This window comes from Oncorhynchus masou, chromosome 10 (assembly GCF_036934945.1).
Source record: "Oncorhynchus masou masou isolate Uvic2021 chromosome 10, UVic_Omas_1.1, whole genome shotgun sequence".
Taxonomy (NCBI): Eukaryota; Metazoa; Chordata; class Actinopteri; order Salmoniformes; family Salmonidae; genus Oncorhynchus; species Oncorhynchus masou.
Window position 1 is genome coordinate 38,226,984 of NC_088221.1, and position 27,392 is coordinate 38,254,375.

General features: G+C 45.7%; 1 protein-coding gene across 13 annotated transcripts in view; it reads right to left on the reverse strand.

Moving 5' to 3' along the window:
• Positions 1–27,392, reverse strand: part of LOC135547586 (semaphorin-5B-like) — a 294,439-nt gene that overhangs the window by 241,798 nt on the left and 25,249 nt on the right. For 9 of the 13 annotated variants that reach the window (XM_064976725.1, XM_064976724.1, XM_064976723.1 and 6 more), the window contains one exon: positions 12,123–12,196. The exons of 1 other annotated variant lie outside the window; for it this stretch is intronic. The gene's annotated coding sequence lies outside the window, so the exon portion shown is untranslated. Of the gene's footprint in view, positions 1–12,122; positions 12,197–23,404; positions 23,507–27,392 lie in introns of all 13 variants that reach the window. 3 more of the 13 variants (XM_064976717.1, XM_064976716.1, XM_064976721.1) reach the window with 2 other exon arrangements.

Consider the following 27,392-nt stretch of genomic DNA (forward strand, 5'->3'; position numbering starts at 1 on the left):
TTAGGGAGGGCTTGGTCAGTAGGGATGTCCTTGTCTCATCGTGCACCAGCGACTCCTGTGGCAGGACAGGTGCAGTGCGTGCTAACCAAGGTTGCCAGGTACACTGTGTTTCCTCCGGCACATTGGTGTGACTGGCTTCCGGGTTGGATGTTGCGCTGTGTTAATTAAAAAGCAGTGCGGCTGGTTGGGTTGTGTATCGGAGGATGCATGGCTTTCAACCTTCGTCTCTCCCGAGCCTGTACGGGAGTTGTAGCAATGAGACAAGATAGTAGCTACTACAACAATTGAACACCTTGAAATTGGGGAGAAAAGGGGTAAAAATTTAAATAAAATCAAATAAATAAAAAAATTGGGTCTTCCTTTCCTGTTGTGGTCCTCATGAGAGCCAGTTTCATCATAGCACTTGATGGTTTTTGCGACTGCACTTGAAGAAACGTTCAAAGTTGAAGTAACGTTCAAAGTTCTTGAAATTTTCCAGATTGACTGACCTTCATGTCTTATAGTAATGATGGACTGTCTTTTCTCTTTGCTTATATGAGCTGTTCTTGCCATAATATGGACTTGGTCTTTTACCAAATAGGGCTACCTTCTGTATACCACCCCTACCTTGTCTTGTCACAACACAGCTGATTGACTCAAACGCATTAAGAAAGAAGGAAATTCCACAAATGAACAAGGGACACCTGTTAATTGAAATGCATTCCAGATGACTACCTCATGAATCTGGTTGAGAGAATACCAAGAGTGTGCAAAGCTGCCATCAAGGCAAAGGATGACAACTGTAAAGAAAGTTATTCTGCATCTAAAGTAAATCTGATGACAACACAAGGATGACAAAAGCCTGTCCTACTAATGCCACCGCGCGTCCTCTCCAAATACTACTGCTGCATCGAGAGTGTCCTGACCGGTCGCATCACGGCCTGGTACAGGAATGGCTCCATCCTTGACCACAAGGCCTTCCAGTGGGTGGTGAAGATGGCCCAGTACATCACTTGGACCGTGCTTCCACCCACCCAGGAGTCAGGACATCTACTCGAAGCAGTGCCTGAGGAAGGCAGGCAGCATCATCAAGGACCACACACACCCCTGCCACAAACTGTTCTCTCCCTTACCGTCAGGTAGACGGTATCGGAGCATGAAGTCTGATACCAACAGGCTCAGAGACAGTTACTATCTACAAGCCATCAGGACCAACCCTGCTTAACTTCAGAAGCAAGCCAGCCAGGTTTGCAGGGTGGTATGCTGCTGGCTGACAAATACACATTTCCCCAATACACGTGTAAATATTGTACTATAAATTGTGCCTTTGTGTAATTGCTTATGCTACAATGTTTATTCTACTGAGCCATTTACTTTATATTTGTATTCTTATCTTTTATTATTTCTCATTGTGTTTGCATTGTCGAGAAGGAACCTGCAAGTAAGCATGTCATTGGACAATGTATACCATACATATCCCGTACACACAACTAATACAACGAAACTAGATGGAGGAAACATCTCCTGGCTGTGTAAGTAGAGGAGAGCCGATGACATCATGACATCTTCACCACCACCACAAGTTCTACCATGAAAGGATGTCACGGTGGATTCCCTCCCGGTGATGTAGGTTTGCTCATCGTTGGTAAGACTCCCTGCGATCCTGCGTCCCGTGTGAATGGCTCCTCTGTGTAACGGGCCAAGGTTCTGCCAGCAGACCCTCTCTTTGTCCCCTGAATGGGCAACACTAGGCCACGTTTTTAAGGCACACTAATGTACCATGGCTGGACCTACAAAGGCAGTGTGGTAATTTGCCTTGGAGGGCATCAAAAGACAGAGCCTTTAAGGCCCGGTGTGGGTCTTAAATGGCATCCTATTCCCTATATAGTGCACTACTTTTGAACAGAGCCCTATTTGTCCTGGTCAAATGTAGTGCACTATAAAGGGAAGAGGGTGCCATTTTGGACATCTAAACTTCAGATGAGATGAGCCCTTAAACTGGGTCTCCTCTCTCTCCCTCCATCCTCCCTTCATCCCGCTATCCTCTATTCCTCCATTCATACTTGAAAAGCTGCTTGTTTTCTTCCTGCTCTTCCTGAAACAAATATCAGCAAATAACAGCAGGGAGAGGAAGGACAACACATAAACACAGCTTCCACTCCTCAGGCTCCAGATAGTCCAGATACATCCAGGAGAAAGGAGGATAATACAAACAACAAACAGAAAGGAGCTTCTTCACAACCTTTCACACAACAGCCAAATGGGACAGGGCCTTTCTGGTCCACTGATACGGTTTGGGGAAACTTTTGGGGCACAAATCGAATCAAGCTTGGCGAGTCAGCGCACTGGAGGGGAATAGAAGCCAGTGCCAGCCAACTAGGCCCTTCAATAGGGTAGACTTTCTACTGTGTTGGCCCATGCGTCTCATCATGATAACTGGGTCAGGTAGTTGGAGAATTGTCTGAAACTTTAGAGGCTCAATGAACTCAAATCTTTACTGCCCGGTCTGGCATTCTTACACTCAAAGGAAGCACCCCCTCTGGTACTGGCCCTACAGAGGCAACTATCGCTGTATAAAAGCCTTTGATAAAGTTACAGCTGAAAGTACACTTCTCTATTACAAAAATGTATTACATAAACTTCACCATTCTTGGAGAGGAGCAGAGAATAAAGGATATATCACTTGCTGTATTTTTAAAACACTTCACCTCTGAGCTTTGGTTCTTTGACTAGCCCACGTAGAGCCAATTAGACAAAGTCCCTAGTGGACTCCCTCCTTCCGCCAAACAGTCTTTGTGGGGTGGAAGAGAGAAGAGAGGGAGTGGAGAGAGAGAGAGAGAGAGTGTCAGTCACTTTGGATAAAAGTGTCTGCTAAATGGCATATATTATAGAGAGAGAGGAGCTCGGACTTTACCATTAACAGGCTGGAAAGAATGAAAGGTTTAAGCATCCTTTCTCCATCTCTCCATCAACACCCCTCCTCTCTCCATCAACACCCCTCCTCTCTCCATCTCTCCATCAACACCCCTCCTCTCTCCATCTCTCCATCACCACCCCTCCTCTCTCCATCTCTCCATCAACACACCTCATCACACCCCCTCCTCTCTCCATCAACACCCCTCCTCTCTCCATCTCTCCATCACCACCCCCCCTCTCCATCTCTCCATCAACACCCCTCCTCTCTACATCACCACCCCTCCTCTCTCCATCTCTCCATCAACACCCCTCCTCTCTACATCTCTCCATCAACACCCCTCCTCTCTCCATCTCTCCCTCTCTCCATCTCTCCATCAACACCCCCCTCCTCTCCATCAACACCCCTCCTCTCTCCATCTCTCCATCAACACCCCTCCTCTCATCAACACCCCTCCATCTCTCCATCAACACCCCTCCTCTCTCCATCTCTCCATCAACACCCCTCCTCTCTCCATCAACACCCCTCCTCTCTCCATCAACACCCCTCCTCTCTACATCAACACCCCTCCTCTCTCCATCTCTCCATCAACACCCCTCCCCTCCATCTCTACATCAACACCCCTCCTCTCTCCATCTCTCCATCAACACCCCTCCTCTCTCCATCTCTCCATCACCACCCCTCCTCTCTCCATCTCTCCATCAACACCCCTCCTCTCTCCATCAACACCCCTCCTCTCTCCATCTCTCCATCACCACCCCTCCTCTCTCCATCACCACCCCTCCTCTCTCCATCACCACCCCCCTCTGTCCACCTCTCCATCACCACCCTCCATCACCACCCTCCTCTCTCCATCACCACCCCTCCCTGTCCATCTCTCCTCCCCTCCTATCTCCCTCATCACCCCTCCATCAACACCCCTCCTCTCTCCATCTCTCCATCACCACCCCTCCCTCTCCATCCACCCCTCCTATCTCCCTCACCACCCCTCCTCTCTCCCTCACCACCCCTCCTCTCTCACATCACCCCTCCCTCTCCATCTCATCATCCATCTTCCATCACCACCCCTCCTCTCTCCATCTCACCACCCCTCCTCTCTCCATCTCACCACCCCTCCTCTCTCCATCTCATCACCCCCCCCTCTCTCTCCTTTCCATCCATCTCACCACCCCCCCCATCCTCTGTCCACCACCCCACCCCTCCTCACCACCTCCTCTCCTCCCTCACCACCCCTCCCTCACCCCCCTCCTCCATCACCACCCCATCCATCACCACCCCTCCTCTCTCCATCACCACCCCTCTTTCCATCACCACCCCACCTCTCTCCATCACCACCCCCCTCCTCTCCCACCACCCCTCCTCTCTCCACCCCTCCTCTCCATCCTCCTCTCTCCATCACCACCCCTCCTCTCTCCATCTCCACCCCACCTCTCTCCATCACCACCCCCTCCTCTCCATCACCACCCCACCTCTCTCCATCACCACCCCTCCTCTCTCCATCACCACCCCTCCTCTCTCCATCACCACCCCTCCTCTGTCCATCACCACCCCTCCTCTGTCCACCTCTCCATCACCACCCCACCTCTCTCCATCACCACCCCTCCTCTCTCCATCACCACCCCTCCTCTCTCCATCACCACCCCTCCTATCTCCATCACCACCCCACCTCTCTCCATCACCACCCCACCTCTCTCCATCACCACCCCACTCCATCACCACCCCTCCCTCTCTCCATCACCACCCCTCCTCTGTCCATCACCACCCCACCTCTCTCCATGTCCACCCCTCCTCTTCCATCACCACCCCTCCTCTCTCCATCACCACCCCCTCCTCTCCCTCCATCACCACCCCTCCTCTCTCCATCACCACCCCTCCTCTCCATCACCACCCCCCTCCTCCATCACCACCCTCCATCTCCCTCCATCATCACCCCACCTCTCTCCATCACCACCCTCCTATCTCCCTCATCACCCCTCCTCTCTCCATCACCACCCCTCCTCTCTCCATCACCACCCCTCCTATCTCCATCACCACCCCTCCTATCTCCCTCATCACCCCTCCTATCTCTCCATCCTCTCCATCTCTCCATCACCCCTCCTATCTCCATCACCACCCCTCCTCTCCATCACCATCTCCATCACTCTCTCCCCACCTCTCTCCATCACCACCCCTCCTCTCTCCATCTCTCCATCATCACCACCCTCCTCTCCTCACCACCCCCTCACCATCCTCTCTCCCCTCATCCACCCCACCTCTCTCCATCACCATCTCCCCTCCTCTCTCCATCACCACCCCCCTCTCTCCATCACCATCTCCATCACCACCCCTCCTCTCTCCATCCCTCCTCCTCACCATCCCTCCTCTCTCCATCTCGCCACCCCTCCTCTCTCCATCTCTCCATCACCACCCCTCCTCTGTCCATCTTTCCATCACCACCCCTATAAAAGGCTCCCTGCCTCAATCTCTTTACTACATGGGCTGTAAAGAAGATGTGGAGGACGGGGGTGGGGGGGTAAACAGAGAGACATAAATGGAGAGAGATGGAGTGATAGATGGCTTCGAGCATCCTACGCTAGGTCTCCACTGGTCCAACCATCTCAGAGGTATAGGACAAGGGGGCGTGTGATACGCAGTTGGAAACTAAACACTGTCCTATCTAATAACAAGACCAATAACAAGATCAATCACAACCTGAAAACTTCTACAAACACACATTGAAAGTTATGTGCGGAGAGTTTAAAACCTGTTAAGGCTCGGGACAATACTGCCCCCTTTGGATGAATTGCGTGCCCATAGTAAACTGAAAAGAAATCTGTCCAAAATTGCTAATATATGCATATAATAATTATTATTGGATAGAAAACACTCTAAAGCTTCTAAAACCGTTTGAATTATGTCTGTAAGAATAGCAGAACTCACAGGGCAGCCAATCTCCCAAACTAGTTTTGGAAACATGAAAGTTGTGGCAACTTTGACGTCATCGCCCCCACCCTTCCCAACCAGCTATGGATCTGGAAACACTTTCTATGTCTTCCACTAGATTCCACTCATTCAGTAGAGCGTTTAATTGTGCAAATCCTGCGAGTTCTGACCCTTTGGGAGGCAAAAGAGTGGGTGTCGCGAGAAAATACGAATTGTACACAGTCATTCCTCTGTTCCAGATTGTCTGAGAAGAATTGCTTTTGTCCGGTTGAATTGCCAATTGTTTTGTACGTTTATAACATCCTAAAGCTTGATTCTGCACTTAGTTTGACCAGTTTAGTCGACATATAATATGTAATTTGAAGTTTTGATGCGCAACTGTTCGGGACCAGAAGTCATTTTGGATGCATTTCAGCTGAAAGTCTTAGCAGATGCTAATACAAAGACACACGACTTGAAACAAAACGATGTATTGGGTAAGTATGACTCCTTCCAGTACATTCTGATCGAAGACCATCAAAGGTAAGGGAATATTTATGTTGTAATTATTATAGTATTTCTGTTGACTCCAATATTGAGGAGAAATATTGCTTACGCCTCAGATTATTGCATAGTGAGCGATTTCTGTAACATTAAAAATATTAAGAATATCAAGAAGCAGTGTATCTTTCTAACTATATGTAGAACATGTATATTTAGTCAAAGTTTATGATGTGTATTTCTGTTACCTGGCGGAGCTATCTATAATTTCTCCTGACATTTTTGAGGATTTTCTTAACATGGCGTCAATGTAAACGGAGAGTTATGGATATAAATTGCATATTATTGAAAAAACATAAATGTACTGTGTAACATGTCCTATTACTGTCATCTGGTGAAGATTTTCAAAAGGTTAGAGAATTATTTTAATTTTAATCCTGCGTTTGTGATTGAATCTTTTGTTCGTTAAAATGGCTGTATATCGTCTGTGTCTTTGTGGTGGTTTGACATAAATATGTGCTATGATTTCGCCGTAAAACATTTTAGAAATCTGACTCGCTGGGTTGATGAACAAGGTGTTTATCTTTCATTTGAGCTATTGGACTTGTTAATGTGTGAATATTTCTAAGAATATTTTTGCATTCTGTGCACCACCTTTTGAGTTGAGCGGGGGGGGGGGGTGCCCCTGGGGAACCTGTACCGTTAACACGTTAAAAGAACATTCTATTGCCATTATTTTGGGGGGGTTTTCACATACATTTTATATTCTGCAATTTTTTTTGTATTCTGAAAATATTTTTTGCAACGGGGGAACTGAGTTTTCAATACTGTTTAGGTATATCAGGAGATCATCTGCAAATAAATGTATCTTATATTCATGTTTACTAATACTGATACCAGTTACGTCTGGATCCTGTCTAATTCTTTCTGCAAGCCAGTGCAAACAGGAGGAGGAAGAAGGGACATCCCTTGTGCCCCTTTCTAAAGCAATTTCCTTAGATATTGTATTATTTCTGTAGATGTTTTGCTTTAGGACATTTATACAACCGTTTTATTTAACCTATTATTTTAGCTGGAAAGTTGAAAGCTTCCAAAGTTTTGAATAGAAAATGCCATTCAAGATGGTCAAAGGCCTTTTCAGCATCGACAGCCATTATTGATAAATCTACAGTATATCTTGTTTTATTGTATTAAACTGCATTTTTTATTGTATTTGTTTGTAAATGTCTATTTTTAATAAACAGACGGAGCAGACAGAGCGGCCTTCTGGTCAGGCTTCGTAGAGGGGCACATCGCTCACCGCTCCCGAGTATACAACTCGCCAATGTCCAGTCTCTTGACAACAAGGTAAATGAAATCCGAGCAAGGGTTCCCTTCCAGAGAGACATCAGAGATTGTAATGTTCTTTGTTTCACGGAAACATGGCTCACTCGGGATACGTCATCAGAGTGAGTACAGCCACCTGGTTTCTTCACGCATCGCGCCGACAGAAACAAACATCTCTCTGGTAAGAAGAAGGCCGGGGGTGTATGCCTTATGATTAACGAGACGTGGTGTGATCATAACAACATACAGGAACTCAAGTCCTTTTGTTCACCTGACCTAGAATTCCTTACAATTAAATGCCGACCCATTATCTAACAAGAGAATTCTCTTCGATCATAATCATAATTCTCTTCGATCATAATAAACCCTGGGTCTCGACCCCGCCCTGTGCAACTGGGTCCTGGACTTCCTGACGGGCCGCCCCCAGGTGGTGAGGGTAGGTAACAACATCTCCACCCCGCTGATCCTCAACACTGGGGCCCCACAAGGGTGCATTCTCAGACCTCTCCTGTACTCCTTGTTCACCCATGACCGCGTGGCCATGCACGCCTACAACTCAATCATCAAGTTTGCAGACGACACTACAGTGGTAGGCTTGATTACCAACAACGACGAGACGGCCTACAGGGAGGAAGTGAGGGCCCTCGGAGTGTGGTGTCAGCCGCCCCCAGGTGGTGAGGGTAGGTAACAGCAGAGGGAGCACCCCCTATCCACATCGACGGGACAGTAATGGATAAGGTGGAAAGTTTTATGTTCCTCGGCGTACACATCACGGACAAACTGAATTGGTCCACCCACACAGACAGTGTGTTGAAGAAGGCGTAGCAGCACCTCTTCAACCTCATGAGGCTGAAGAAATTCGGCTGGTCACCAAAAGCACTCACAAAGTTTTACAGATTGTAACGGCTTTCTTTAGGTGAAGGAGAGTCGGACCAAAATGCGGCGTGGTTATTTAGATACATCTTTACTTAAGATGAAACACGATCAATACAAAAACAAATAAACGTACCGTGAAAACCGAAACAGCCTAAACTGGTGCAAACTAACACAGAGACAGGAACAGGAACAATCACCCACAAAACCCAACACCAAACAGGCTACCTAAATATGGTTCCCAATCAGAGACAATGACTAACACCTACCTCTGATTGAGAACCATATCAGGCCAAACACAGAAACAGACAAACTAGACACACAACATAGAATGCCCACTCATATCACACCCTGACCAAACTAAACATAGAAACATACAAAGCAAACTATGGTCAGGGTGTGACACATATGCACAATCGAGAGCATCCTGTCAGGCTGTATCACCGCCTGGTACGGCAACTGCTCCGCCCACAACCGTAAGGCTCTCTACCTGCCCTCCAGGACACCTACACCACCCGATGTCACAGGAAGGCCAAAAAGATCATCAAGGACAACAACCCCCTGAGCCACTGCCTGTTCACACCGTTATCATCCAGAAGGCGAGGTCAGTACAGGTGCATCAAAGCAGGGACCGAGAGACTGAAAAACAGCTTCTATCTCAAGGCTATCAGACTGTTAAACAGCCATCACTAACATTGAGTGGCTGCTGCCAACATACTGACTCATCTCTAGCAACTTTAATAATGAAAAAATGGATGGAACAAATGTATCACTAGCCACTTTAAACAATGCCACTTTATATAATGTTTACATACCCTACATTAGAATGGATGACTTTCCCATCTCATATGTATATACTGTACTTTATACCATCTACTGCATCTTGCCTATGCCGTTCGGCCATCGCTCATTCGTATATTTTTATGTACATATTCTTATTCATTCCTTTACACTTATGTGTATAAGGTAGTTATTGTGAAATTGTTAGGTTAGATTACTTGTTAGATGTTACTGCATGGTCAGAACTGGAAGCACAAGCATTTCGCTACACTCGCAATTACATCTGCTAACCATGTGTATGTGACAAATACAATTGGATTTGATTTGAAATGATTTCATTCAACTCATGGGTCTATAATCAGCAGGGGACTCTCCAGATTTTCCTGCTTTTAATAGAATGGAAATAACTGTTTGATACAAGGAACTAGGAAGTACTCAATTGAGTGACATGTCTGTTATCATTTATGTAAATACTACTTTGACCCAAAATGTTGAATAGAATTCTATGGGACAAGTCATCCATTCTTGGTGCTTTTCCCTGTGTGAACGTTTTAACTGAACCTAACATTTCTTCTAGGGGGGCGGGTCTCTGTACTTAGTACTCATTTTTTTCGTCTTCTGATAATTGCTTGGGAGATGTTAAGTCTAAGAATGCTATAGGATCCATCCAACTGTTGTTTAATTCTCATTTATATACATTTTTCATAGAAGCTGTTAAAATTATCCTTAATATCGTTGTTGTTTCTAATTACCGCTTTTGTCTCTTTATCTTTTAAAATGACAACTGGTTTAGCATGCATTTGTTTTGTGAGAGCTGTGAGATACTTACCAGGTTTATTTGTCATTAAGTAGTATGCTTTATTTGAGTTTAACTTGTAGTTGTCAGCTTTCTTCAGAAGTAAAATATCGTATTCCTGCTTAAGTTCAGAAATGTTGTTTTCTTCTTTGCCTTGTAAATATTTTTTATGGGCTTTTTCTATGATGTATTTTGATTTAATTTTTATTTCAATATCAGATTTAACTTTAGCTGAGTAGGAGATTATCATTCCCCTAATGTACGCCTTAAAGGCATTTGACTAAATTTGACTTTTTTATTACTACGTCTCTCAATCAATATCAAATTTATAATTTGAGTCACCTGCTAAATAATGGTTCCTGTCTGTATTTGATCTAATCTCGCATGAATTTGATCTAAAAACACCAGGTTTGCTTTTTAGTTCCGATTCTTCTCCTAATTTACCTAAAAGAAACTGTGGATAAGATATATACATTGTACACACATTTGAAGAAAATACTTCAGTTGAAGGAAGACTGCCACTTAAGTACTATGGTTGGTTTGTATTACCTTATAAATGTAAGAAAAATATAGTGGCTGGATGGGGTCTATTTCGGGTGACGCACACCTCAAAGAAGTGTGTGATGCCCTCCCAGTGTGTGATGCCCTCCCAGTGTGTGATGCCCTCCCAGTGTGTGAGGCCCTCCCAGTGTGTGATGCCCTCCCAGTGTGTGATGCCCTCCCAGTGTGTGATGCCCTCCCAGTGTGTGATGCCCTCCCAGTGTGTGAGGCCCTCCCAGTGTGTGATGCCCTCCCAGTGTGTGATGCCCTCCCAGTGTGTGATGCCCTCACAGTGTGTGATGCCCTCCCAGTGTGTGATGCCCTCCCAGCAAACAATCCCAATCCCCCAGATAGAGCCCCTCTCCATCCATGAAAACAAGGAATAATAATGGTTTGATATTGTTTCCTAATCTGTCCAGAACTCTTGTTCATTTTACCAGGGGTTTACAAGTCATCAAAAAATACAATGGCATTGTAGAATGTTAACTTTGATCTGAGAGTTCCACAGCTTAAATATTACCATGCGAGGATATCTAGAGTTCTTCTGCTTCAAGCCGATCCAATGGCATCGCTCCAGATCATCTGGTGATACATCCACGCCAAGCTCCTCCGATATCAGTTTGATCATGTTTTTTATTTTTATTTTACCTTTATTTAACCAGGCAAGTCAGTTAAGAACAAATTCTTATTTTCAATGACGGCCTGGGAACAGTGGGTTAACTGCCTGTTCAGGGGCAGAATGACAGATTTGTACCTTGTCAGCTTGGGGGTTTGAACTCGCAACCTTCCGGTTACTAGTCCAACACTCTAACCACAAGGCTACCCTGCCACCCCAGCTGGAAAGGTCCCCTTTTTCCTCGTCTTCCGGTAGGGACAATATTCTTATATTATTTTGTCTCAATCTGTTTTCTAGCTGATCCAGCTAATCTTCTAAAGTTTGCACCTTTGTTTCCAGAAGGCCAATTTTATTGTCTTGATCGTCCACGTGCCCACCATGTATATACATATCTGACAAGATAGGCTCTACTTTCCTTTTGAGTAAATACACTTTTTTAACTACAGATTGTAACAGTTTGTTTGTTTTGGTGAGTATTAAGAGCATTGAAAACATGTTTTCCTGGATATCCTTCAGCTGTTCGCTGCTCTCATTTGCATCTCCAAGTTGTTCTTTGTCTTTTCCTCCAAGAGAAGCCATGGCGTGTTGAGGTCGAGTCTCAGTGTATCTTTACACACAGATCGTTGTTGTGTATAATGCACTGCTCACTCTCTCCCAGTTACTTGGGGATATATTGATCTATCGATTTTAAGGGCCTGATTTAAACTATGTTGTCTGGCATCTACATATAATCACAGTTTTGACGGTACAAAACTGAGCTACTATCTCCCAATGCGTCCCATCGATACGTGCATGCGCTATCCCAAAAACATGTTCCTATTTTAAACCCAGAAATGGATGATAAAGTTTTAAACTTGATCAAACTGTAGCAGAAGAGAACGAAGCACAATACTCACCAGCTAGTCATCACTGGCACATGGTCCTGCGGCTACAGGGATGGGCTGAGAGGGCTGTTCTATCCTTTAGAAACCTATTTCATGGAGAGAGAGAGAGAGAGAGAGGAGAGAGAGAGGAGAGAGAGAGGAGAGCCAGAGAAGGGGGAGGGGTGAGTCTTTCAATTCACACCAGTCGTTCGTCTCCTTCCCATAAGTAGTGTGGAGTGCCACAAAGAACCACACACACTCTCGTAGACACACCGCCAACTTTTACAATGGAGGTGAGAGGGCGGACCTGGAATGGCATTTCAACTGGAGTTTCTTAGGTTTCATGGGGTGGGGTGGGTGACGGGAGAGAGGGACAGAGAAAAGATGGCTCCCCAAACCCAACTAAATCTCAAACAAGTTCATTGCAGTTAAACATTTTCAAGTAAACCAAATAGTGTAGGCTGACATTTAAAGGCTAATTTACTGTAGTTTAATTTATAGACTTCATGAATATAAATCTGCCAAAGATACAGTATATACTTTCCAGTTGAATTAATCAAACTTGCAGGCTAATATACTGTACAGTTACCATTTGGCCTTTAGGCTTCTGATCTTAAGTTAACACCACAGAGCAAATTGGAACAAAATAGCCTTCCAAAGTTTCTACGGAAACCTCTGTGTGAGGCTCAGAAATCTTGTCCCTCCCGCGTTGTCAATTAACAGGATAAGAAGTCGAGAGAAAACGTTGCCTGAACAACCCTGGCAGTTGGCTAAAGCTCTGCTTTGCTGTGTCGAACCTAGACTCTAGACGTGTATCCTCTTCCTCTGCTATGTTGTATGCCGCTAAGCAAGCACTTACTCTTTGATTCAGTTTTTGAGAAAGTGCCTGTAGCTTGAGTTTAGAGCCATGACGATCAGAGATAAACTGTAGATTGGTGCCTCCTTCTCTGCTAGTTCTGAGGAATTAGTTGCAATACCGTTATTATGGAGCAAATACAAAAACAGGTGGACCAATTCAAATAGGGATGTCTGGAGGACTTGCTATGGAGATTTGGTTGTAGGCAGCACCACTACAGACAGACAGTGGTGGGAATGTGATGGCTGCACAAAGCAAGCAGCCACATCCTCCTGTGTCAACATGGGCTACTGCTCTCTTTCCTCCACCAAATCAAGAGGGCAGAGAATCCTCATCAATACAAAGGCTAACTGGGGTTTTAACATCAGTTGTGTCGAACCTGTTCTACTCAGCCACTGTCACCTGCACACACAGACACACATAGAGACAGACTGAGACAAACACTTATTCAAACACAACATGTCTGTAAACAAATACATATTTTACTAGAATGACTAGAATGCCCAAACACTAACTTGTAGGAAAACTGAAGAGACAAGTCTGCTGATTCACCTCATTCTTTACTTTTGAAATGTTATTGTATTATTTTATATGATTTCATTGGATATTTTATCAACAATACAAAACATACACATACAAACGACTACATCATACAAACATCACATCTGTCCAGACCCACTAGACCCCACCCCTATCTCCAGCGCCCACATCACTTTCTGCCACATGGTCTCAAACGGCACCATTCTGTTTCTCTCTGTCACCCACGCTCTCTCCATGTCTTGATCATAAAGTATTAGACCATTACATTGCGTGAACGACGGGGGATTGGCATTTTGACATTTTTTTTAGCTAATTGCTGAGAAGAGTATCATCCTGTTCCCATCTCTGGTTCACAGTGGGACAGGAGGGGACATGTTCTCCACCACCAAACACACACACAGAGAGAGACATGACTACCTTCACTGAATTAATTAATTAATTAATTAAGCCTTGTGTGACTGTCCCCTGTAGGGAGCCTGGTGTGACTGTCCCCTGTAGGGAGCCTGGTGGTCCCCTGTAGGGAGCCTGGTGGTCCCCTGTAGGGAGCCTGGTGTGACTGTCCCCTGTGGGGAGCCTGGTGTGACTGTCCCCTGTAGGGAGCCTGGTGGTCCCCTGTAGGGAGCCTGGTGGTCCCCTGTAGGGAGCCTGGTGGTTTCCTGTAGGGAGCCTGGTGGTTCCCTGTAGGGAGCCTGGTGGTTGCCTGTAGGGAGCCTGGTGTGACTGTCCCCTGTAGGGAGCCTGGTGTGACTGTCCCCTGTAGGGAGCCTGGTGGTTCCCTGTAGGGAGCCTGGTCTGGCTGTCCCCTGTAGGGAGTCTGGTGGTCCCCTGTAGGGAGCCTGGTGGTTCCCTGTAGGGAGCCTGGTCTGACTGTCCCCTGTAGGAAGTCTGGTGTGACTGTCCCCTGTAGGGAGCCTGGTGTGACTGTCCCCTGTAGGGAGCCTGGTGTGACTGTCCCCTGTAGGGAGCCTGGTGTGACTGTCCCCTGTAGGGGGCCTGGTGTGACTGTCCCCTGTAGGGAGCCTGGTGTGACTGTCCCCTGTAGGGAGCCTGGTGTGACTGTCCCCTGTAGGGAGCCTGGTGTGACTGTCCCCTGTAGGTAGCCTGGTGCCACTGGTACCACAGATAACAATGCTAACACACTGTAACATGGCGCAGCAGGGATGCACTAGACTCAATGGGGGTAATATGGCATTAAGGCGATGTGAAAGAAATGCTTCTTTGCTGGTTGGAAGTTAACACAGCTGGATGATGAATAACCATATACGTTGTAGGTTGGGTTTTCCTTTATTAACCTCATCATGGAGGTTCTTTAAAACTGTCTGAGACTCGTAGACAAATGTAACTTGTGGTATTCATGGATAAGAAATCATAATTACTCGTTAATGGATATGAAAGTCTGAGGAAACTACCGGTGGGCCTATATGTCAGACCAATTAGTTTGACCTGTTCACTTCTCAGTCAGTCCGACTGACTCAGAGCATTATCAATATACATGCATTCCATTTAGCTTCCTTAGCATTCCTCAGGGCATTATCAATCTACATGCATTCCATTTAGCTTCCTCAGCACTCCTCAGGGCATTATCAATCTACATGCATTCCATTTAGCTTCCTTAGCGCTCCTCAGGGCATTATCAATCTACATGCATTCCATTTAGCTTCCTCAGCGCTCCTCAGGGCATTATCAATCTACATGCATTCCATTTAGCTTCCTCAGCGCTCCTCAGGGCATTATCAATCTACATGCATTCCATTTAGCTTCCTCAGCGCTCCTCAGGGCATTATCAATCTACATGCATTCCATTTAGCTTCCTCAGCGCTCCTCAGTGCATTATCAATCTACATGCATTCCATTTAGCTTCCTCAGCGCTCCTCAGTGCATTATCAATCTACATGCATTCCATTTAGCTTCCTCAGCGCTCCTCAGGGCATTATCAATCTACATGCATTCCATTTAGCTTCCTCAGCGCTCCTCAGGGCATTATCAATCTACATGCATTCCATTTAGCTTCCTCAGCGCTCCTCAGGGCATTATCAATCTACATGCATTCCATTTAGCTTCCTCAGCGCTCCTCAGGGCATTATCAATCTACATGCATTCCATTTAGCTTCCTCAGCGCTCCTCAGGGCACCATCCAACAGCACCGGTACACACACAGCGTCCCAAACTGCTAGAGGAGTGAAGGAGTGGCAGTTAGTGAAGGACTTCATTAAGATTAGAGGAGTACAGAGACAGAGCAGAGCTGCAGTTAGACTGCCTGGGCTGTGCCAACTAGGCACAGGGTTTAAGAGTTCTTCCAGAGTCACCCCTGAAGACCTGCCTGGCGGTCAGTTAGAGTGTTCTGGGGAGAAGCGCGAGGGAGAGAGAGGGTGGGTGGAAAAGAGGGAAGGAGGGAGAAAGAGAAAAAGAGGGGGAGATATATACAGAGAGAGAGAGAGAGAGAGAGAGAGATTGAGAGAGAGAAAATTGAATTGTGAGTAAATTTAATTGAGAGAGAGAGAGATTACATTGAATTTGAGCGGCAGAGAGCGAGAGGGAGACAATTTAGAGAGAGAGATATTCAATTGAATTGAGAGGGAGAGAGAGAGAGAGAGAGAGAGAGAGAGAGAGAGAGAGAGAGAGAGAGACCAAGCGAAATAAACTCATCCATTGGAAGTATTGTTCTCGGCGCCTGACTCTACACCCACCACTCCTAGAATTTTGTGACATCGTCACTCAATTCAATGATAACCAGCGCACTTCTTCTGTATGCTGTAAAAGCGTTACATGGTCGCTGCCCATATCATTGCATAGTGCAGAAAATACCCGAGATTTCAGGAGCCTTGCATTAACAAAGTTAACAATTTCCCCTACAGGGTCCAAAACGTCTTTCAAGCTGTCAGGCATTCCCTTGGCAGCAAGAGCCTCCCGGTGGATGCTGCAGTGTACCCAAGTGGCGTCAGTAGCAACTGCTTGTATGCGCATTACCACTCCACTATGTCTGCCTGTCATGTTTTTTTCTGCCATCAGTACAGATACCAACATGAGCAGCAGCTACATTTGGCTACATATGGACCGTTAGTGGAATTCCTGAGAGAGAGTAACGGTTAATGTGATTGGATATGAATTATTTCACTAGGCTACCTGTATTTGACATTGTGTTGTTATTTCACTGAACACTAGATGGTTTAATTTTATCTTTGGCAGGTCTGGTCTGGCTAGGTCTGGTCCAGGAGGCTGGGTCTGGTCTGGTCCAGGAGGCTAGGTCTGGTCTGGTCCAGAAGGCTAGGTCTGGTCTGGTCCAGAAGGCTAGGTCTGGTCTGGTCTGGTCCAGCAGGTTAGGTCTGGTCTGGTCTGGTCCAAGAGGCTAGGTCTAGTCTGGTCCAAGAGGCTGGGTCTGGTCTGGTCCAGGAGGCTAGGTCTGATCTGGTCCAGGAGGCTGGGTCTGGTCCAGGAGGATAGGTCTGGTCTGGTCTGGTCTGGTCCAGGAGGCTAGGTATGGTCTGGTCTGGTCCAGGAGGCTAGGTCTGGTCCAGGAGGCTAGGTCTGGTCTGGTCTGGTCCAGGAGGCTAGGTCTGGTCTGGTCCAGGTGGCTAGGACTGGTCTGGTCCAGGGGGCTAGGTCTGATCTGGTCTGGGCCAGGAGTCTAGGTCTGGTCTGGTCCGGGAGGTTAGGTCTGGTCTGGTCCAGGAGGTCTGGTCTGGTCTGGTCCGGGAGGTTAGGTCTGGTCTGGTCCAGGTGGCTAGGTCTGGTCTGGTCTGGTCCAGGAGGTTAGGTCTGGTCTGGTCCAGGAGGCTAGGTCTGGTCTGGTCCAAGAGGCTGGGTCTGGTCTGGTCCAGGAGGCTAGGTCTGATCTGGTCCAGGAGGCTGGGTCTGGTCCAGGAGGAGAGGTCTGGTCTGGTCTGGTCCAGGAGGCTAGGTCTGGTCTGGTCTGGTACAGGGGGCTATGTCTGGTCTGGACCAGGAGGCTACAGTAGGTCTGGTCTGTGAACTCAGGATGAAGTGATGAGCTGAGTTGAGATGACCACAGCAGTGGAGGGCCAGGGGCCACACTCAATAAATCAATGAAAACATGGAGAGCCAGTGCTTTAAAAGGTCAGCATGACAGAGCTAGACAGTGTCTGTGTTCCAAATGACACCCTATTCCCTATATAATGCATTTGAATTGGGACAAAGCCAGCGTCTTAGCTAGCCTCGTACGAACCAGCTTCCACATCCTGAAACCATAGTATCACCTTGACGAGGGAACTTATACATTACCGGGTTCTGCTATTCTCCCTCCCAGTGGTCTGTCCCTGTAAAACGAAGTCCTATATCTCAGATAGTCGCCTGTGTTGGCAGAGGAACATTGTTTCCAGAAGAGTGTCTCAGGCCTTTCATCAAAGCTCTTGACAGCAGGTTAACAACCCTACTGAAACCAACGATCACACCATGACAGGACTACGGAGCAAAGCTCACTCTATATCCCTGTCTCTCTTTTCTCAATCTTTATTTTCTCTCTTTCTCTCTCTCTCTCTCTTTCTCTCTCTCTCTCTCAATCTCTGTCTCTCTTTTCTCTATCTCTCTTTTTTTCTCTTTCTCGCTCTCTCTCTCATTCTGTCTCTCTCTCCTTTTCTCTCTCTGTCTCTTGAGCTCACCGGCAGTAAAATACAGCAGCTCATTATAAACTGCACAGGCACTTGTGTAACCGCACACTAGTGAAGGAGTGAGTGAGAGCGTGGACAACAAGTCCGAGCTTGTGGATACAGAGGGAGGCGTGTTCAGACTGGCTAACTAAATCCTCCCCTTTGCAGTGTGTTTCTGTCTCTTCACCTCCACTCAACTGTGTGTTTCTGTCTCTCCACCTCAACTCAACTGTGTGTTTCTGTCTCTCCACCTCCACTCAACTGTGTGTTTCTGGGCTGCTGAAGACTGGAGACTGCAAGGGCACACACACACACACACAGCTCGAACACCAGCCTGCCAATCCCGAATTACCCCAGATAAAAAATTTAAATTAATTCCAATGCCTCCTATCTGCATATCACAGCCACTTAAAATTAGGTTTAAAACAGGTTTAAAACGAAGTACAAAACAAAACAAAGAAGTTTCCTGTGAAAGGCCAATCTCTGCTTGAGGTAATGAAGGAAAGCGTACATCAGACAGCATCTCTCTCTGCATCCCAGAGGCTGAGCGATGTTTTACACGTCTCCACGGTGATCTCACAGTGCTGTCACACTGTTCCCAGCATGATGGTGTGCTGTGAGGGGGGATTTACCCAAGCACCGTTTGTGTGTGTGAACCCACCTCCTCCATCACCCACCCACCCACCCACACCCACCCACACACACACACACACACACACACACACACACACACACACACACACACACACACACACACACACACACACACGCACGCACACACACAGCCCTAAGGCTGCTGATTTCAGGACTGTGCTAGCGGAGTAAACATTACAGCACTAGCACTGTGGATGGAGAGGAGAGGGGGTCTGGTAAGCATCTAGCCTGCAGTACTGTAGCCTGGCTGGTTTGATTACAGTTTGTTGTGGGCTCAGGGTGGAGGTGGACTGTAGCCATCACTGTGTGATTATTATATGCTGACTGCAGTGACAGGTTACTCAGGTAACACTATTATCAAGCAGGTTGATCCATGATGTTGTTTCAGCAAAAACCCAATGAAAAGTTTACGCAGTAACTTAGAGTCAAGGTATCCTTGACACAGATCAAATCACCTGTGTTATGTACTGTAGTTATTACATCTCCATCATTATTTGTTCCATCCGTCTCACTCCCTTTCTCCCCTTTGATAAAGAAACTGAAATATCCTAACAACAAGGGCTCCAAATACCAAATGTTAACATTTCTCTATCCATTCCTCCAGGTTTCCCACAGACCTGGATCAGGCCCACAGCTCTGGATGACACAGAAACATGTCTGATATGCTGCGGCCCAGGCAAATCATCAGAATGTTCCATGTTTTCCAATCGTCCCCCATGGAGCTCCTCCAGGCTTCAGGATCTGGGGCAGGCAGTCAGCAGTCAAGGCCCAGAACAAAAAGCCTGCCTGGGGGATGAGGAGGAGAGGGAACACCGGGAATAGCTGGGCCAGCAGAGACCACCTGGAGGGGGGTACCAGGCACCGCTCCGCTCAGCCCTGTTCTGTTCTACCTGCCTTCCTTCCACCACTGGTCTGGAACTAGCCACAGTTGGAATGGAGAGGGAGCATCAATAATTACGACCCACAACTGAGGTTGTAATAAGACCCAGCACCTGGGAAAGAGAGTGGGTGGAGAGGAGAGGAGGACGCAGTGTGGCTAACAATACCTTACTACAGGGGGAATCAGTATACATCTCATAGAGAAAGCCTAGTGTGCAGTCAGAGAACTTGTAATGAATATGCAGAGCAGACCTAAGACAAAGCTTCCATGGCTTGCTGTGCTAAGAGGCTCACTTGTCACTCCATGAGCGACAGTTTACTTTAAGTGAAATCTGCTACACAGGCCAGAGACAAAATGAAGAGTTTATTTCCAAAATTGTATATTTAAGCAATAAGGCACGAGGTGGTGTGGTATATGGCACGACGCATCACAGACACAGCCCTTAGCCGTTGTCACGCCCTGACCTTAGAGAGCCTTTTTATATCTCTATTTGGTTTAGTCAGGGTGTGATTTGGGGTGGGCATTCTATGTTTTGTTTTCTATGATTTTGTGTTTCTATGTTTTGGCCGGGTTTGGTTCTCAATCAGGGACAGCTGTCTATCGTTGTCTCTGATTGGGAACCATACTTAGGTAGCCCTTTTCCCTACTTTCGTTGTGGGTAGTTAACTTTGTTTGTGGCACTAATGCCCTGTAAGCTTCACGGTTGTTTTTTCAATTGTTGTTTTTTTGGCGAAAATTTGAAATAAAAAGGAAAATGTACGCACACCACGCTGCACCTTGGTCTTCTTCCAGCAACGGCCGTGACAGCCGTGGTATATTGGCCATATATCACAAACCCCAGAGGTGCCTTATTTGCTATCAAAAACTGGTTACGAATGTAATTAGAACAGCAAAAATAAACGTTTCGTCATACCTGTAGTATATGGTCTGGTATACCACGGTTGTCAGCCAATCAGCATTCAGGGCTCAAACCACCCAACTACCATTTTTTCACATGTTTTTTCATCAGAAATTATTGCTGGATAAGAGCATCTGCTAAATCAGGATTTCAAAATATATGCCTTTTAGATCATAATGAATGTCATTATAATGATGGGGGGGACCTGAATCTAGATCAGCACTCCTAACATCTATTCCAGAAACATCTGCTCCAGGTCAGATGTTTCAGCACGTCACTTCCTTTTGAACGCGGAATGAGGAAGAGCTCGGTTTTATTTTTTTGAAGTTTGTTATTTTAAAGTGCATTGGAAAGTTATTGGTAGCTATCTAGCTTCTTAGTTTGACTCAGTTGGCATCAGTTACTGGGACTGCTTGTCTATTTCCAGTGATCCTGCCGACCAAGGACTGGTCTGAGGAGCTATTTGGTTCGCAGATATCCTAGCTGTTAGCTAGCTGCATATCAAGCTAGCAAATTTTTCTTGAACGCAGCCCACGATGCGGTTAGCCATTGTGGCTGGGACAGCAGATTGTCCCAGGTTTGTGGCTGTCTAGATCCCTGCTGTTTGTTGTTTTCAATTTTCCCTGTGACCTGCCTTGTCTGGAACAGCGTAACCTATGTTGCTAGCTACGTGACAAAGACCAAAGCTGGCGGGAGTACCGTTGAGGACAGTGGTGTCTCTCTATCACACGTGAAGGATCTTTAAAAAATACTAAAAGAGACCTACAAGCAGTTGCTCCACAACAGGACATCAGTTCTGTGTGTGAATCCATGACAACAATGACAGATGAATCAGACGAGGGACAATCAATGTGTGAACAACATGATTGTAGACGGAATTGCAGAATCTCCACGTGAGAGTCTGAGGACAAAGTGAGGGAAATGATCTCTGAGAAATTGAAGATGGACCACAGGAAGAGTGAGGTGGAGCGCACCCACGAGACCGGAAAACCCACCAACGGCCCAGGTGATAGGCCCAGCACGATAGTGTTCCTGAGGTTCAAGTACAAGGTAGCTATTCTGGAAAGAGTCAAGAACGTTAGAGGAACGTATATCTTCCTCACCGAGGACTATCTTGAAGCTGTGCGCCAGAAGGGGAAAGAACTGATCCCAGCCATGAAAGCTGACAGAGCGGGTGGGGACATTGCTTAAATCTGCTATGATGGGCTCATTGTCCACCCTCCCTCCCAGAAGTCTGGAAGGGATGAGTGAACCAAGCCTATGGGTTCGTAGCCTCAACCCCGCAGCACACACACAGCGACCTTTACTGGCTCTAACAGCAGACCTATAAGCTTACTGCTAGCTCTTGGCAAACTGTTGGAAAAAAGTGTATTTGACCAAATACAATGCTATTTCTCTGTAAACAAATTAACATTAGCATGCTTATAGAGAAGGGCACTCAACATGTGCTGCACTGACACAAATGACTGATGATTGGTTGAAAGAAATTGATAATAAGAAGATTGTGGGAGCTGTACTGTTAGATTTCAGTGAAGCCTTTGATATTATTGATCATAACCTATGGCTTTTCAACCTCTGCCATATTGTGGATTCAGAGCTATCGACTGGATCTAATATAACTCAGAGAGTTTTCTTTAATGGAAGCTTCTCGAATATCAAACATGTAATGTGTGGTGTACCGCAGGGTAGCTCTCTAGGCTCTGTACTCTTTTCTATTTTTACCAATGACCTGCCACTGGCATTAAACAAAGCATGTGTGTCCATGTATGCTGATGATTCAACCATATACGCAACAGCAACCACAGCTAATGAAGTCACTGAAACCCTTAACAAAGAGTTGCAGTCTGTTTTGGAATCGGTGGCCAGTAATAAACTGGTCCTGAACATCTCTAAAACTAAGAGCATTGTATTTGGTACAAATCATTCCTTAAGTTCTAGACCTCAGCTGAATCTGGTAATGAATGGCCTGGCTGTTGAACAAGTTGAGGAGACTAAAGTACTTGGCATTCCCTTAGATTATAAACTATCATGGTCAAAACATTTTGATTCAATGGTTGTAAAGAAGAGAACGTGTTCTCAGTCAACTTACCTGGTAAAATAACGGATAAATAAATAAATAAAAGATGGGGAGAGGTCTAGCCGTAATAAAGAGATGCTCTGCTTCTTTGACACCACACTCCAAAAAGCAAGTTCTGCAGACTCTAGTTTTGTCTTATCTTGATTCTTGTCCAGTCGTGTGGTCCAGTGCGGCAGGGAAAGACCTAGTTAAGCTGCACTCTGGCCCAGAACAGAGCGGGAGATTTTGTTCTTAATTGTAATCAGAAGGTGGATATAAATAATATGCATGCCAGTCTCTCTTGGCTAAGAGTTGAGGAGAGACTGACTGCATCACTTCTTGTTTTTATAAGAAACATTAATGTGTTGAAAATCCATAATTGTTTGCATAGTCAACATACACACAGCTCTGACACACACACTTACCCCACCAGACATGCCACCAGGGGTCTTTACACAGTCCCCAAATCCAGAACAAATTCAAGAAAGTGTACAGTATTATATAGAGCCCTTATTGCATGGAACTTCCTTCCATCTTAAATTGCTCAAATAAACAGCAAACTTGGTTTCAAAAACAGATAAAGCAACACCTCACGGCACAACGCCTCTCCCCTATTTGACCTAGATAGTTTGTGTGTATGTATTGATATGTAGGCTATGTGTGCCTTTAATTTTTTTTTATGTAGTTCTGTCCTTGAGCTGTTCTTGTCTATTGATGTTCTGTATTTTGTCATTCTGTATTATGTTTTGTGTGAACCCCAGGAAGAGTAGCTGCTGCTTTTGCAACAGCTAATGGGGATAATAATAAAATATCAAAATACCAAATACCTATGAATACGGTCTTAGGCCTCCCTGGTTCGCAGTAGTCGAAGTCCCTATGTCACTCAGTTATACCACTCAGTTGTCTTAGAGACTCATTGGATTTTGCAGCTGACAGACAGAAAAGGAGGGAAAGTGGGGAGAGGTGAGTAATGTAATATAAAAGGCTGCAAGGTGATTCATCTTCCTTGTCTGTGTCTGGCCTTCAGGTGGACTGGGCCCAGCCTCAGAAGTGAAGGACTGTCTGACTCTGTTGAATAAAAACAAAGGACTTTGGGAAAACTCCACTGGGAGATAGTGAGGCAGGACTTGTGTGCCTCAAACAGCGCAGGCCAGTGAGAGAAAGACAGACTAGTGGATAAGGGAAGGACAGAGAGACATCAACGGACATCAAGGGAATGGGCTAAATAACTAAATAAACAACACTAAATAAACTTCAGTTAGTGCTAAACACGGCTGATAGAATCTTGACTAGAACCCAAAAGATTTGATCATATTACTCTAGTGCTAGCCTCTCTACAATGGCTTGTGCTACGGTCACAAGACGCAGGCCTCCTAACTGTCCCTAGAATTGCTAAGCAAACAGCTGGAGGCAGGGCTTTCTCCTATAGAGTTTCATTTTTATGGAATGGTCTGCCTACCCATGTCAGAGGCGCAAACTCGGTCTCAACCTTTAAGTCTTTATTGAAGATTAATTTCATCAGTAGGTCCTATGATTGAGTGTAGTCTGGCCCAGGAGTGTGAAGGTGAACGGAAAGGCACTGGAGCAACGAACCATCACTGGGATTCTCTGCCTCAAACCCTATTACAGGGGCTCTTCCATGCCATCCCTAGGAGGGGTGAGTCACTTGAGTGGGTTGAGTCACTGACGTGATCTTCCTGTCCGGGTTGGCGCCCCCCCTTGGGTTGTGCCGTGGTGAAGATCTTTGTGGGCTATACTCGACCTTGTCTCAGGATGGTAAGTTGGTGGTTGGAGATATCCCTCTAGTGGTGTGGGGGCTGTCTTTGGCAAAGTGGGTGGGGTTATATCCTGCCTGTTTGTCCCTGTCCTGGGGGTATCATCGGACGGGGCCACAGTGTCTCCTGTCTCAGCCTCCAGTATTTATGCTGCAGTAGTTTACTTGTTGGGGGGCTCGGGTCAGTGTGTTATATCTGGAGTATTTCCCATCTTATCCGGTGTCCTGTGTGAATTTAATTATGCTCTCTCTAATTCTCTCTCTCTTTTTCTCTCTCTCTCTTTCTTTTTTTCTTTCTTTCTTTCTTTCTTTTTTCTTTCTTTCTTTCTTTCTTTCTTTCTTTCTCTCTCTCTCTCTCTCAGAGGACCTAAGCCCTAGGACCATACCTCAGGACTACCTGGCCTGATGACTCCTTGCTGTCCCCAGTCTACCTGGTCGTGCTGCTGCTCCAGTTTCAACTCTTCTGCCTGCGGAAATGGATTGATTGATTGGACCAAAATCCACCAAAGAGAGAGGAATAGGAGAATATAAAGAGAGAGAGAGAGAGAGAGAGAGAGAGAGAGAGAGAGAGATTTATCGTGAGATGGGGGCAAAGTGAGACAGTGGAGGAGGAGGCAGACAGACAGAGAATCAGACTTCTCCTTCCAGACTTTAAAAGGGGGATGGCACCCAATTCTTTATCTTTTCCTTTCTTTTCACAAACTGGAATTCAAAACCTTTAATCATCAACTTGAGGAACATCAAACCATTTAATGGAATGATTGAATCATTTCATGTTTACTTCCAGAGACTCATCATTCATACATGCCGTTTGCTTAACGACTCTTGAAACTCTGAAGCACTTAGCAATTAACATTGAATAGACGAGCCGAGTGACAGGTTGAAATGATATGTGACATACTAAAGTAGGCCATTCATTTGGGTTCAAAGAGAACATATCCTAAGGGGTAATATAGAGACAAAGAGCTTGAGGAATATGCTTTTTTTGTGTGTGTGTGTGTGTGTGTGTGTGTGTGTGTGTGTGTGTGTGTGTGTGTGTGTGTGTGTGTGTGTGTGTGTGTGTGTGTGTGTGTGTGTGTGTGTGTGTGTGTGTGTGTGTGTGTGTGTGTGTGTGTGTGTGTGTGTGTGCGTTTGTGTGTGCGTGTGTGTCTTGGGCTTTGAAACATTGATAATGGCTGCAGTATTAAACCTCAAACAATATGTCATAGTTGGAGCTAACTTTATTTGCTTTTCTCTGACTTGCCTTGTCCTCTCTGTTTCCTGTGGAACTTTAAACAGAAAACACAGAGCAATGCTTTGGAGTTAAATTCCACACACACGCACACATACACACACTCTATGACTCAATCAAGGTTCACGTCCTCCCACTGTCTGTCTGTCTGTCTGTCTGTCTGTCTGTCTGTCTGTCAACAGACGAGATGAAAGACCACAGACGATCAAGCACAGACCAGATCAAACTCCCACTAACTGTCACCTCACAGCTCTCTGATGGGTCTTGAATGGCCCCCTGTTCCCTATATACTTGGCTGCTTTTGACTAGGGCCCATAGTGTCCATTATATCGTCCACTATATAGAGAATAGAAGGTCATTTAGGACGCCCCCACTTATTGCAATCAATGGTAACCCCATTTCACTGACTTTAAAACAAAAAGGCACTACTCCTCTGAAAACAGTTATTCTCCTCTGTCTATGCTGCCTGTCTGGAGTCTTATAAACTAAGTGAAACACTTAAATGATGAAATTGAATTGAAGCCACTGAATAAAGTGCCAATCCAATAAGTAATTACCGTCAGAGAGAGACAAGGGCTCAATGGTGAGGGAGGACGTGCTCAGTGCTCGACTCTCTTTCCCCAGTAGACATGACTGCAATTAATGACCTAGGATAAATCACTTAGAGAGAAAACAGTCAGGCTTGTGTCCCAAATAGTACCCTGTTCCTTATGTAGTGCACCACTACAGTAGTGCACTTATATAGGGCAGAGGGTGCATTTTGAGACACGTCCTTAGTCCAAATTGAACACAATTAAAGTAAGACCATCAGGATCTGGATGGTTCTAACAAATCACCACTGGCCCTTACTTATCAATTACAATCTGCCCAGAAACTTCAGGTCCAAACTAAAATCCACTTACTTGTGATTACATGGTAAAACCAGGCATCAAATCGAACACCACTAGATTAGAATAACATTTTTATGATTGACAAAGATCATTGATCTGTTCAATAGACTTGTTGAAATCCACCGATTGAGTGACAAATCATAGTTTTCCATCAAGGCATAGTTTGAACACAATCTTTTCCACCTTAAAAACAAGTTTTCACTTCACTTGGAGTTGGATTCCAAAGTAGTTGCCTCAGGTGTGTAAATCACTGAGACTGCCCGCCATAAGGGAAAACTTCTGGCAGAGGAAGAGAGAGAAAGAGTGAGATGTGGAGAAGGAAGAGAGGGTGCACACCATAAGGGAAAACTTCTGGCAGAGGAAGACAGAGAAAGAGTGAGATGTGGAGAAGGAAGGGAGGGATAGAAGAGGAGGATGACACACAGCAGAGTTGGGTCCTTTACTCATTGTGAGTGTGACCTGGCAGGTTGCAGTGCCCCTGGGGGCTGAGCCAATGATTTGTATATACACTAGATGACAAATAGGGGGTGTTGTGTTGATGCCACCATGCCTCCATCTTGGCACTCCACCATCGCTGAAAAAAAATATTCTCTAAGCTATAGAAATGCATTTATTAATGTCTACATTCGTGTTGCAACATGTATGATAATACAGTCATCTTAATGCATACTTTTAAATTATATTATGTGAGATAAATATAAAAATAGAACAAAACAAGTCATTTTGTCCTTGAAACATTTAATTGAAGTACTGTAGAACTCCATTCATTCCTATGGAAGACTGCTCCTACTGGGGAGTGGCAATATGGCCGACCGGTGGCTTCAAAGCCTCTCAATGACCAATACATATCATCAGTAATTGAGGGTTTATATACAGAGCAGATACACTAGATCTCCGAAGGTGTCACCACACACACACAC